Source organism: Hylobates moloch, unplaced genomic scaffold (assembly GCF_009828535.3).
Source record: "Hylobates moloch isolate HMO894 unplaced genomic scaffold, HMol_V3 SCAFFOLD_2, whole genome shotgun sequence".
Taxonomy (NCBI): Eukaryota; Metazoa; Chordata; class Mammalia; order Primates; family Hylobatidae; genus Hylobates; species Hylobates moloch.
In genome coordinates this window covers 55,774,533-55,785,759 of record NW_026652277.1, presented here as the reverse complement: position 1 = coordinate 55,785,759, position 11,227 = coordinate 55,774,533, and positions in this window count along the sequence as shown.

Genomic DNA, 11,227 nt, shown 5'->3' with positions numbered 1-11,227 from the left:
GAGTTCAAGACCAGCCTGGGCAACATGGCAAAACCCCAACTCTACAAAAAATACAAAAATTATCCGGCTGTGGTGGCATGTACCTATAGTCCCAGCTACTTGAGAGGCTGAGGTGAGAGGATTGCTTGAGCTCAGGAGGTAAAGGTTGCAGTGAGCCGAGATCATGCTACTGAACTCCACAACAGAATGAGACCTTGTCTCAAAACAAAAAACAAAAAAACAAAGCCTGAATTATTCACCACCAACTCCTACGCCATTGGCTGTCAACATTTATGAACTAAGACCAATTAGCAAGAAATTTATTTTACAGTATCCAGAATATACATGTACACATTTTTTTTTTTTTAAGAAAAATAAGTATGGGCCAGTTGCAGTGGCTCACATGTGTAATCCCAGCACTTTGGGAGGCTGAGGCAGGCAGGTCACTTGAGGTCAGGAATTTGAGACCAGCCCCACATGGTGAAACCCCATCTTTACTAAAAATAGAAAAATTAGCTGGGCATGGTGGTGCATGCTTGTAATCCCAGCTACTTGGGAGGCTGAGGCAGGAGAATGGCTTGAACCCATGAGAGAGAGGTTGCAGTGATCCAAGATGGTGCCACCACACTCCAGCCTGGTGACAGAGTGGTACTCCATCTCAAAAAAAAAAAAAAGAAAAGAAAAGAAAAATAAGTTATGACCCACTAAATTAATTCGCCACCCACTAATGGGTTATGATCTGTACTTTGAAAAGCATTTTCGTAAGCTGAGGCCAGGAACACCACTTTTCTAGGCAAAGGGAACAGCAGGTTCCCTTTGAGGGGTTCAGTAAAGAGCCTGAGTTTGGAGCTTGCAGGATCAAAAGAAGACCAGCATGCGGGGAGCCTACTGAATGGGAGATGAGGTGGGAAATGTAGACAAAGGTCTGCCAGGAAGGTCTGCAGGTTGTGGCAGGGCATTCGGGACTTACTCTTCAAAAAAAATAAAAATAAAAAAAATAAATAAAGGGTCTTGCTATGCTGCCCAGGCTGGTCTTAAACTCCTAAGCTCAAGGGAGGGATTCTCCTCCTTCAGCATCCTGAATAGCTCGGATCAGGAGCATGCTGCCATGCCTGGCTTCCATTATTCTAATGGAAGCTCCCAGTGGTTTTAAGCAGGGAAGTGACATGATATAATCTATTTTCCAAAATAGTTTCTCCTGACCTCATGCACAGCCCTGAAATGATTGCAGAATGACCTAATTTTCTCTAAATTTAAAACAAGCCTGGAATGGTTTTAAGACCCTCCGTAGAGAATTCTTTCACTCTCCCCCACATTCATTCAATGAAACTCATTTCCTGGTTCCCTTCCCTCCACAAGGGCGCCTACCCTCTGCTGAGCAATCTGGAGACCAGAATCCTGCAGAAATAAGAGTACTGAAGTTTTAAAATTCCTCTCTCTATCAAGTCCAGTACTTTTATTATCCTTCTGTCACTAAGAATCCACATATCTGCTGGCCACACTGCCCTGCTGGCTAGAGTCATGCATACCCATGGATGTTTTTTTTTTTTTTTTTCTGATTTGCAACATTGACACTTGGAAGGACATCTGTAAGTTTTGGCAGCTGGCTCCTCACAGCTTGGAAGCAGGTCTCCTCTCCCAGTGGGGGTCTCCATCTCTGCTGGGACATCTGCAGTGCCTGCTGTTGGGAGCTGCCACACATGGTCTGAGTCGGAGGTCACACAGACTGAAAAGGAGGCTGAGAGAGGGATTGCTTAGCAGGAGACGAGCAGATTTCCCAGGGCCTGGGCCTCCTTGGCTGGTCCCCAGGGGATGAGTTCCAGCTGCTTTTCTTTTTTGCTTCTTCTTCCTCTCCCCACCCCCCTTTCCCTCCCTCCTTCAGCCAACCCGCAGTCCAGACAATATTTCGGGTGGAAAACATCACTGTCAAAAAAGAAGAATCCAGGGAATGAGAAGCTGAAAAGCTGAGGGGGAACTCCCCTCTTCTGGAAGTCTGTTCCACAGATCTGTCACCTCTTGTCTGAGAAAGATGAAGGGGTTCAGCAAACACACTCAGATGTGTGTTCCTGCGACCTGTTAGCCCCTCACTTCCCTGTGCCCCCTTTCCACTTCCCCTTCCCACGCTAATGACTTGCCCCAAGTCTGTGGTGAGCATCCAAACAGATTTATTTTCTTTGCGGTTTCCAAAATAGATGCTTTCAAAGCTTAGAGTTAAAGATACTGGTAGGAAAAGGGATATTGAAGGGAGAGGAGGAAGAGGAAAGAAAGAAGTGGCATTGAAAAGTAGAGCAGGCCAGGCACAGTGGCTCATAGCTGCAATCCCCACACTTTGAGAGGCCAAGGTGGGCGGATCACTTGAGACCAGGAGTTTGCGACCAGCCTGGGCAACATCATGAGGCCCTGTCTCTACAAAAAAAAATGTTTTTTTAATTAGTTGGGCATAGTGGCAGGCCTGTAGACCCAGCTACTCATGAAGCTGCTGTGGGAGGATCACTTGAACCCAGGAGGTTGAGGCTCCAGTGAGCTGTGAGCCGTGATTGTGCCACTGCACTTCAGCCTAGGTGACAGAGCTAGACCCTGTCCCCCCAAAAAACAAAACAAAACAAAACAAAAAACAACAACAACAAAGAGAAGAAAAGTGGAGAAGCTAGTAAGTCAATAAATTGTAATGGTTAAAGGCAGGAGCTCCAGATTCACTCAAACCTGGTTTATAATCCTATAACTGCTGCTCATTGACTTGTGAATTAAGGTTGTCTGTTTTAACTTCTCTGAGGCTCTGTTTGCTCATCTGTAAAATGGGCATAATTGTATCTGCTTATCTAAGTTAAAAACTAAGTGAGACTCTTCTTTTCTTTTCTTTCTTTTCTTTTTGTTTTTCTTTTTTCAGAAAAAGTCTCCCTCTGTTGCCCAGGCTGGAATGCAGTAGCGTGATCTCGGCTCACTGCAACCTCCGCTTCTGGGTTCAAGCGATTCTCCTGCATCAGCCTCCTGAGTAGCTGGGACTACAGGCATGCACCATTACACTTGGCTAATTTTTGTACTTTTAGTAGACACAGGGTTTCACCATGTTGGCTAGGCTGACCTGGAACTCCTGGCCTCAAGTGATCCACCCCTGTTGGCCTCCCAAAGTGTAAACGACAGTCTTAATGCAATTATTACCTACTCGAGTAAGTGCTTGATAAATGGTAGCTCTTTATAATGAATATTATTCATGTAAAGGGAACATTGGAATAGCTGTCAGATACTTTCAAAGAAACAAAGCCAGGAAACTAGCTATTGAGGAGCTTTGGAAACACAAGCTTTCAGCTGGATGCTGTATGCCTTTTTTTTTTTTTTAACAGACTGGGTCTCACTATGTTGCCCAGGCTCGTCTCAAACTCCTCCTGGCCTAAAATAATCCTCCAAAGCGATGGGATTACAGCATGAGCCAGCCTATTTAGGTCTTTTAAGTATTTTTTTAAATGTTTATGGGTACACAGGTACATATATTTATAGGATACATGAGATATTTTGATCTAGGCATACCATGTGTAATAATCACATCAGGGTAAATGGGGTAACCATCACCCCAAGCATATATCATTGCTTTGTGTTACAAACATTCCAATTATACTCTTAATTTTTAAGTATGCAATAAATTATTGTTTACTGTAATTACCCCCTTGTGCTATCAAATACTAGATTTTATTCATGCTTTCAAACTGCATTTGTGTACCCATTAACCATCCCCTCTTCCCCTCTTACATCTGACCACTCATCCTAGCCTCTGGTAACTAACCTTCTACTCTCTATCACCTTGAGTTCAGTTGTTTTAATTTTTAGCTCCCACAAACAAGTAAGAACATACGAAGTTTGTCTTTCCTGTGCCTGGTTTATATTACTTAATATAATGACCATCCATGTTGCTACAAATGATAGGACCTTGTTTTTTAATGGCTAAATAGTACCCTAATGTGTATATGTACCACATTTCTTTATCCATTTGTCCATTGATGGACACTTAGGTTGCTTCCACATCTTGGCCACTGTGAATGGTGCTGGCAGTAAGCATGGGAGTGCAGATGTCCCTTTGATATCCTGATTTCCTTTATTTTGGATATATACCTAGCAGTGGAATTGCTGGATCGTAGTGTAGTTCTATTTTAGTTTTTTAAGGAACCTTTGACTTGTTCTCCACAGCAGTTATACTAATTTACATTGCCACCAACAGTGTATGAGGGTTCCCTTTTCTCCACATCCTCGCCAGCATCTGTTATTGCCTGTCTTTTGGATATAGGCCATTCTAACTAGAGTGAGATGATATCTCATTGTAGTTTTGATTTCCATTTCTCTGATGACTGATGATGTTGAGCAACTTTTCAAATACTTGTTTGCCATTTGTATGTCTTCTTTTGAGAAATATCTATTCATATCTTTTGTCCATTTTAAAAATTAGATTATTAGATTTTTTTTCCTATAGAGCTGTTTGAGCTTCATATATAGTCTGGTTAATAAGTCCTTGTCAGAGGGATAGTTTGCAAATATTTTCTCCTATTGTGTGGATTGTCTCTTCACTTTGTTTATTATTTCCTTTGCTGTGCAGAAGCTTTTTAACTTGATATATTCCCATTTGTCCATTTTTGCCTTGGTGGCCTGTGCTTTCTATTACTCAAGAAATCTTCGCTCAGACCAATTTCCTGGAGAGTTTCCCCAATGTTTTCTTTTAGTAGTTTCGTAGATTCAGGTATTAGATTTAAGTCTTTAATCCATTTTTATCTGATTTTTGTATATGGCGAGAGATAGGGGTCTAGTTTCATTCTTCTGCATATGAATATCCACTTTCCCCTGCACCATTTATTGAAGAGACTATTTTCTCCCCAGTGTATGTTCTTGGCACCATTGTCAAAATTTAGCTCACTGTAGATGTATTTATTTCTAGATTCTGTTTTATTCCACTGGTATATATGTCTGTTTTTACGCCAATACCATGCTGTTTTGGTTACAATAGCTCTGTAGTATAACTTGAAGTCAGGTAATAATTCTCCGCCTCCCGGGTTCATGCCATTCTCCTGCCTCAGCCTCTCCGAGTAGCCGGGACTACAGGTGCCTGCCACCACGCCCGGCTAATTTTTTGTATTTTTTAGTAGAGACGGGGTTTCACCGTGGTCTCGATATCCTGACCTCATGATCCGCCCACCTCGGCCTCCCAAAGTGCTGGGATTACAAGTGTGAGCCACCGCGCCCGGCCTCATTCTTTTTGCTCAGGATGGTTTGGCTCTTTTGGATATTCTGTGGTTTCATTGAAATTTTAAGATGATTTTTTCTATTTCTGTGAAGAATGACATTGGTATTTTGATAAGGATTGCATTGAATCTGTAAATTGCTTTGGGTGGTATGAACATTTTAACAATATTGATTCTTCCAATCCATGAACATAGAATATCTTTCAATTTTTCTGTGTCTTCTTCAGTTTCTTTCATTAATCTTGTGTAGTTTTCATTGTAGAGATCTTTCACTTTTTTGGTTAAGTTTATTCCTAGGCATTTTGTTTATAGCTATTATAAATGAGATTACCTTCTTGATTTCTTTTTTAAATTATTCACTGTTGGCATATAGAAATGCCACCGACTTTTGTATTTTGTATCCTGCAACTAGACTGAATTTGTTTATCAGTTCTAATAGTTTTTTAGTAGAGTCTTTAGGGTTTTCCAAATATAATATCATTTTTAAACAAGGATAATTTAACGTCTTCCTTTCCAGTTTGGAGGTCCTTTATTTCTTTCCCTTGTGTGATTGCTCTAGCTAGGATTTCCAGTACTATGTTGAATAACAGTGGTGAAAGTGGACATCCTTCCATCAATGATAGACTGGATAAAGAAAATGTATTATATATACACCATGAAATACTATGCGACCATAAAAAGGAATGAGATCATGTCCTTGGATGAAGCTGGAAGCCATCATTCTCAGCAAACTAACACAGGAACAGAAAAGCAAACACCACATGCTTTCATTCATTCATAAGTGGAGTTGAACAATGAGAACATGTGGACACTAGGAGGGGAATAACACACACTGGGCCAGTCCAGGGTGGGCAGTGCAGGGAAGGAGAGCACCAGGACAAACAGCTAATGCATGCAGGGCTGAAAATCTAGATGGTGGGTTGATAGGTGCAGCAAACCACCATGGCACACGTATACCTATATAACCTGCACATTCTGCATGTGTATCCCGAAACTTAAACAAAACTTAAAAAAAAAAAAAAGAAAGAAAGTGGGCATCCTTATCTTGTTCCAGATTTTAGAGGAAAGGCTTTCAGTTTTTTCCTACTCAGTGTGATACTAGTTGTGGGTCTGTCATATATGGCTTTTGTTGTGTTGAGGTATGTTCCTATTATATCTAGTTTCTTTAGGGTTTTTTTTAAAATCACGAAGGGATGTTGAATTTTATTAAATGCTTTTTCAGCATCAATTGAAACAATCATATGGTTTTTACTCTTCATTCTGTTGATATGATGTATCACATTGATTGATTTGCACATGTTGTACCATCTTTGCATCCCTGGGATAAATCCCCCTTGGTCATGATGAAGATCTTTTTAATGTTTTGTTGAATTTAGTTTGCTAGTATTTTGTTGAGGATTTTTACGTCAACATTCATCAGGCATATTGGCCTATAGTTTTCTTTTTTTGATCATCCTTGTCTAGTTTTGGTATCAGGATACTACTGGCCTCATAGAATGAGTTTGGAAGCACTCCTCTTCTATTTTTTGGAATAGTTTGAGTAGAGTTGATATAAGTTCTTTAAATGTTTGGTAAAATTCAGCAGTGAGGCCATTGGGTCCTGGTCTTTGCTAGGAGACTTTTTACTACAGCTTCAATCTTGTTACTTGTTATTGGTCTGTTCAGGTTTTGGGTTTCTTCATGGCTCAATCTTGGTAGGTTGCATATGTCTAGGAATTTATTCATTTATTCTGTGTTTTCCAATCTGTTGGCATATAGTTGCTCATAGTAGCCTCTAATGATCTTTTGAATTTCTGCAGTATTGGTTGTAATGTCTCCTTTTAAAATCTCTGATTTCATTTATTTGGATTATCTCTCCATTTTTGTTTTGTTTAGTTTTTGAGACAAGGTCTCACTCTGTCTCCCAGGATGTAATGAAGTGACATGATCACAGTTCACTGCAGACTCCATCTCTCAGGCTCAAGTTATCCTCACATCTTGACCTCCTGAGTAGCTAGGACTACAGACACACGCCACCACAGTCAGCTAGTTTTTTCTACTTTTTGTAGAGACAGGGTCTCACAGTGTTTCCCAGACTGTTCTCTATTTTTTTCTTGTTAGTCTGGCTAAAGCTTTGTCAATTTTGTTTATCTTTTCAAAAAAATAACTATTTGTTTCATTAATCTTTTGTATTGTTTTATTTGTTTCAATTTCATTTATTTCTGCTCTGATCTTTAGTCTTTCATTTCTTCTACCAACTTTGAGTTTAGTTTGGTCTTCCTTTTTCAATTCATTAAAAAGTATCATTATGTTATTTATTTGAGGTTTTTCCTCTTTTTTGATTTAAGCACTTATAGTTATAAACTTCTTAGTACTACTTTCCCATATTCCAAAGTTTTGGTACGTTGTATTTCCATTTTCATTTGTTTCAAGAAGTTTTTCAATTTCCTTCTTACTCTCTTCGTTGACCTACTGGTCATTCAGGAGCACATTGTTTAATTTCCATGTGTTTGTACAGTTTCCAAATTCCTCTTGTTATTGATTTTTAGTTTTATTCCATTGTGGTCAGAGAAGATGCTTAATATTATTTCAGTTTTTAAAAAATGTTTTAAAACTTGTTTTGTGGGCAAACATATGGTGTATCCTTGAGAATGCTCCCTGTGCTGAGGAGAAGAATGTATATGCCACAGCTGTTGAATGGAATATTCTGTAAACATCTATTAGGTCCATTTGATCTGTAGTGCAGATTAAGTCCAATGTTTCTTGGTTCATTTTCTGTCTAGATTATCTGTCCAATGCTGAAAGTGGGGTGGTGAAGTCTTCAGCTGTAATTATATTGAGGCCTATCTCTTGTTTTAGCTCTAATAATATTTGCTTGATATATCTGGGCACTCCAGTGTTGGTGCATATGCATTTACAATTGTTATATCATCTTGCTGAATTGACCACTTTGTCATTACATAATGACCTTCTTTGTCTCTTTTGTAGTTTTTGTCTTGAAATCAATTTTGTTTTATATGCGTATAGCTACTCTTGCTCCTTTTTAGTTTCCGTTGGCAAGAAATATCTTTTTCCATCCCTTTATTTTCAGTCTACATGTGACTTTATAGGTGAAATGTGTTTCTTACAGGCAGGAGATGGCTGGGTCTTGTTTTTATTTTTATTTTTTTTTTTACCAATTCAGTCACTCTATGCCTTTTGATTGGAGCATTTAGTCCATTTATATTCAATATTATTATTGATAAGTAAGGATCTACTACTGCCATTTAAAAATTTGTTTTCTGGTTGTTTTGTGGTCTTCTCTTCCTTCCTTCCTGTCTTCCTTTTCCTGAAGGTGATTTTCTTTGGTAGTATGTTTTAATGTTTTGCTTTTTATTTTTTGTGTATCTATTGTGGGTTTTTTGATGTCAGGTTACCATGAGGCTTGCAAGTAACATCGTATAACCCATTATTTTAAACTGATGACAACTTAACACTGATTGCAAAAACTGACAAACAAGCAAAGAGAAAACAAATAAAAACTCTACACTTTAACTTCATCCTCCAACTTTTAAACTTTTTGTTTCTATTTATATCTTGCTATACATTCTATGTCTTGAAAAGTTGCTGTAGTTACTATTTCTTATAGGTTCAAGTCTTTCTATTTGAGATATGAGTAATTTACCACAGTTACAGTGTTATTATATTCTAATTTTCTATATTCTTACTATTACCAGTGAGTTTTGTACCTTCAGATGATGTCATACTGCTCACTAATGTCCTTTCTTTTAGATTGAATATCTCCATTTCACATTTCTCATAGGACAAGTCTGGTATTGATGAAATCCCTTGGCTTTTGTTTGTCTGGAAAATTCTATTTCTCCTCCACATTTGAAGGATCTTTTCACTGGATATACTATTCTAGAGTGAAAGTCTTTTTCCTTCAGTGTTTTAAATATGTCATACCACTCTCTCCTAGCCTGTAAGGTTTCTAGTGAAGAGTCTGCTGCCAGATGTATCAGAGCTTCTTTTATGTTATTTGTTTCTTTTCTCTTGCTGCTTTTAGGATCTTTACTTTATTCTTGACCTTTGGGAGTTTGATTATTAAATGTCTAGTTGTAGTCTTATTTTGGTTAAATATGTTTGGTGTTCTATAACCTTCTTTTTTTTTTGAGACGGAGTCTCGCTCTGTCACCCAGGCTGGAGTGCAGTGGCGCAATCTCGGCTCACTGCAAGCTCCGCCTCCCAGGTTCACGCCATTCTCCTGCCTCAGCCTCTCCGAGTAGCTGGAACTACAGGCGCCCGCCACCACGCCCGGCTAATTTTTTTTTGTATTTTTAGTAGAGACGGGGTTTCATCGTGGTCTCGATCTCCTGACCTCGTGATCCGCCTGCCTCGGCCTCCCAAAGTGCTGGGATTACAAGCGTGAGCCACCGCGCCCGGCAACCTTCTTATACTTATTTGTATATTGGTATCTTTCTCTCCATTTGAGAAGTCCTCTGTTATTACCCCTTTGAATAAAGTTTCTACCCCAGTCTCTGTCTCGATCTCCTCTTTAAGGCTAATACTCTTAGATTTGCCCTTTTAAGGCTGTTTTCTAGATCTTGTAGGTGTGCTTCATTTTTTAAATTCCTTTTTATTTTGTCTTCTCTGACTATATTTTCAAATAGCCTATCTTTAAGCTAATTTTTTCTTTTACCTGATCAATTGTACTGTTGAGAGACTGATGCATTCTTTAGTATGTCAATTGAATTTTTCAGCTCCATTGTTTCTACTTGATTTTTAAAAATTATTTTGACCTCTTTCTAAATTTATCTGATAGGATTTTGAATTCCTTCTTTGTGTTATCTTGAATTTCACTGAGCTTCCTCAAAACAGCTATTTTGCATTTTTTTCTGAAAATTCACATATTTCTGTTTCTCCCGGATTGGCCACAGGTGTCTTATTTAGTTCATTTGGAGAGGTCATGTTTTCCTGGATAATCTTGATGCTTGTGGATGTTTGTTGATGTTTGGGCATTGAAGAGTTATTTATTACAGTCTTTACAGTCTGGGCTTGTTTGTATCCATCCTTCTTGAGAAGGCTTTTCAAGTATTCAAAGGGGCCAGGCATGGTAGCTCATGCCTGTAATCCTAGCATTTTGGAAGGTCAAGGAGGGAAGATTGCTTGAGTTCAGGAGTTTGACACCAGGTTGGGCAACATGGTGAAACCCTGTCTCTGAAAAAAAAAAATTTTTTTTTAATTAGCCAGGCACAGTGGCACGTTGTCTGTGTTCCTAGCTACTTGGAAGGCTGAGGTGGGAAGATCACTTGAGCCTAGGGTTCGAGGCTGCAGTGAGCTATGTTTGTGCCACTGCCCTCTAGCCTAGGCAACAGGGCAAGACCCTGTCTCAAAAAAATAAAACATTTTTTTAAAAGTACTCAAAGGGAATACTTGGGTGTTGTGATCTACATCTTCGGTCACTATAGTAGTATCTGCATTAGAGGGCAACCCAAGCCCAGTAACACTGTGACTCCTGCAGACTCGTAGAGGCCCCGCCTTGGTGGTCTTTGGTAAGATGAAAGAGAATTCTCTGGATTACCAGACAGTGACTGTTATTCTCTTCCTTTACTTTCCTCCAATCAGAGTCTTTTTCTCCATGCTCAGCTGCCTGGAGCTGGAGGAGGGGTGACACTAGCCACCACCCCTGGGCCTGCGCTGGGTCAGACTTGAAGCCAGCACAGCACTGGGTCTCACCAACACCTACAGTGACTACTTCCTGGCTACTGCCAAGGTTCACTCAAGGCCCAAGGGCTCTTCAGTCAGCAGGTGGGTCCAGAAATGCCATCTGGAAGCCAGAGCCTAGAGTCAGGAACTTAAGTATGTCGTTTAAAATCAGATATGATAGCTTCCCAGGGGCTCTGATATTAGGTGTGAAGTAGAAAAGGTGAGTAGATAAGTTTATCCCCATTTCACAGATGAAGAAATTGAGGGCCATTATCATAAGATAATGAATGTGCACAAGAGTGTTTCTGGTTGTTTGTTGCCACACAAGCTGATAAACAAAGGAGCAGTACCCAAACCCAAGG